Source organism: Zingiber officinale, chromosome 7B (genome assembly GCF_018446385.1).
Source record: "Zingiber officinale cultivar Zhangliang chromosome 7B, Zo_v1.1, whole genome shotgun sequence".
Classification (NCBI taxonomy): Eukaryota; Viridiplantae; Streptophyta; class Magnoliopsida; order Zingiberales; family Zingiberaceae; genus Zingiber; species Zingiber officinale.
In genome coordinates, this window is record NC_055999.1 from 31,901,335 (window position 1) to 31,904,949 (window position 3,615).

The following is a 3,615-nucleotide window of genomic DNA, read 5'->3' on the forward strand; positions in this document are numbered from 1 at the left end:
AATCTAATTGAGTTGTACTCACCCATGCGTTGATAGGCGGGACCAAGATTGTCCCTCCTCACCCTACCAAGATAGTATGCGTTGCTCTACTTTGGCAGATTCAACAACAACATGCGATCGAGGTAGTGATGGGTATCACGGCATTGTAGGCATTTTGAGTTGACACGATTGAGATCTAATCTAATCGACGATGTGTATCATATACTTGATTTAGATCTAATATAATCGTGAGGGCGCATCATCTACGCGATTTAGATCTAATCTAATCGTTAAGGCGCTAATTAATTACTATTCTAGCATGCATCAACTATACACACACAAGCAATTAATTAAATATTTTTTGTGATTAGTCATGGCCTTACTACGATCTTCTCAAGCCAATGAGAAGATCGGATGGTCAACCTAAGGTCAATAGCTTCTCAAGCTCCTTCCTTGACTACCTTGTGTTGCTCACGCCCTCCTCGTAACTCCGTCTCGAGTGGATCTTCCACCGCTCCAATTGGTACATTACAAAGGTGAAACTCGAGTTACATTCGAGTCTAAACTATTTACAATAGGAATATAAAAATAGGAAAGGAACGACGCGCAGGTCGCGTATCATATACAACACGCACATTACAGAAAATAGCACGCAGGCCATAATATGAATTACAACACAAATTTCCAATCTAATTGGGTCATTTGGGCCATGACCATGATAAAATAATACATAATTCTAAATTATGTAATTTCTATAAATTTTTGTAATTTTTCTTACAATTTTTATAATTTTTATGAGTAAAAATTCCTGGCGGTCCTATTTAGCGATTTTCGAGTGCAATCGCGGAACGAATCCCCTTGTGGGGTCAGGGGCAGCACCCCTACCCGTGATATAACCATCGCGAGTGTTCCTAAGTGATCATACAGTGCCTTAGCCCGCTATCCCAAAATGATTTGGGGCGAAACCTTACCGTTTCGGAAATATTTTCTCGGTAGTCGAAGCCTACTAGTGTCTAAACACTTGTGCTTCGCTTCTACGAGAAAAATACCATAAAAACACCAAAAATCATAAATTCACAGAAAGTTACAGATCTATAATTTTCATAAAAATACAAATTAAAACTCATACTCGCTTCGCACGTGGCTCTGATACAACTGTTGGGTTTTTCGGGCCGTAAAAATCGCTTTTTGCGTTGCAGAAACCCTGAAATTCTCATGCCACAGATCAGTGCGAAGATTAAAATTTTGTAAAACTTCGAGTATGAGTTTTCTAACCTAGATCTAAACTAGATCTACAAAGGAGAAGTGGTTACCCTTGATGTGAAGCCCTTCGCGTAATCCTACTCGTCCAAAGTTCGCCGGATCTCGAGAGTATCAAAGTAGATACTCCTCTATGTGTATCCACACAAGCAAGAGATGGAGAAAACCACACAAAAGGTTTGCTAGAACCTTAGATGGTCACGGCAAGGAGGAAGAGAGGGAGAGAAGAAACCTTGAGAGGAAGAAGATGAGAGTTAGTCCACAAATGAAAACTCACCATACAATTGATGTGGCTGGCCACATTAAGAGGAGTTGTAACCTCCATGGAATGCCAAGAGTCACAACTCTTGGTAACTCCCATGAGATGGCATCCTACTTAAGCAACCATGATGATGTGGAGCATCATCATTGGCCCACTCAATGCCAACTCACCAATGAGGTGGCAAATAGTGAAGTCAAACTTGACCTTTCATCTTCCTCTCAAGTCAAGTCAAACTTGATCACTTCTCTCCCATGGTTGATCTAATCTAACCATTGGTTCAAGTCAATTTTAATTTAATGAATCTCTATTCATTGAATTAAATTAATTCAATGTGTCTAAGTCCAAATTAGACTCATCTAATATATGAACCAAATTGAGTCCAACTCAATTATCCTAATTTGGATTACTCTTAATCCAATTTGGTTCATCACATGAACCTAATCCTTTAGGTTCATCAAATGAACCTAATCTCCATCTAATTTCCCTATGTGTGTGACCCTATAGGTTCTTATAACGTTGGCAATGCTCCTAAACCCATTTAAAAGCATAAGTAATGAGCGGTATCTAGCAACACATTATTACTACCCAAGTTATAAGAATGTTGAGATCCAACATCACCTTGTGACTACTAATTGTGACTCTTCACAATATATGACATTGTCCTTCTATCCAAGACATCTAGATTGATCAATATGAGGCATAGACCGTGTCATCCTCTAATCAATCTAAATCTTGAATACCAAGTAGACTCACTCAATCAAATGAGCTCAATATCTCATATTGACTCATTTGGGCATGGTCATGCACTTAGTGGTCTCACTCTATCAAGAATATCGATGTCACCCCCATCATATAGGAGGGATAGATCTCTTCTACATCACTCACATCCCTCTGCATAATTTGTTACATACCCAGTAATCGCCTTTAGAGTCCACCCAGTTACGGGTGATGTTTGACGAAGCCAAAGTACGTAACTCCTTATGTAGGGAACCATGGTGACTTCAGGTCCAAGGACTAGTAGTCATACTAATAGTCACATGAGAAAGTATATTCCACTCATATAACGATCCATGATACTTTCTCATGGCGGGTCATTCAGCATACATTCTCCAATGCATACCCATGTGTCAACTTGATATCTCCATATCCATGACTTGTGAGATCAAATCATCGAGTTGACCTACATGCTAGTCTCGTCGCATTAACATTGTCCCTGAATGTTAATACTTGACTAGGAATGATTAAGAGTAGTGTTCCCTATATCATCTCACTATCAATTCAACCAATTGATTGATATAGGTAAGAACCTTCTACTCAAGGACACTATTATACTTAGTTATTTGGCACCAATACATGTAAGTATAATAACCAAAACAAATGCCTTTATTTATATACAAGAATATGATACAACTAGTCCATACAATAATCATCAAATGATTGGCTTTAGGGCTCTAACTAGCACTTTTTCTATCTAGTTTACACCCAACATAGTCTAAGTAAGAGTACCCAACTAAGTCAAACGTGCTAGTCCTAGGGTACCAAAGTCCTACACTTAGGGTTCCCTTAATATATCTAAGTATTCTTTTTACATTAGTTAAATGTGATTCTTTTGCATAAGATTGGTACCTAGCATACATACCTACTGTAAATAAAATACTATGTTGATTTGTAGTTAGGTATAGTAGACTTCCTATAGCACTTATATAATATTTTAAGTCTACTGGTTTTCTTTCTAAATCAAAGTCAATTTTAACATTTGTTGTCATAGGGGTATTTATATTTTTAAAATTTTCCATTCTAAATTTTTTAATTAATTCCTTATCATATTTTGTTTGATAAACATAAATTCCTTCTTTTGTTTATTTTATTTGTAAGACTAAGAAAAAATTAAGTTCTCCTACTAGGCTCATTTCAAATTTATTTTCCATTAATTTAGTAAATTCTTTTAAAAATTTAGTATTGGTTGAGCTACAAATTATGTCATCTACATAAATTCGAACTATAAAAATATCTTTTTCTAAGGTTTTAACAAATAATGTTTGATCTATTTGACCTTGGTTAAACCCCTTGGATATTAGGTAGGTTGATAGTCATTTATATCAGGCTCTAGGTGC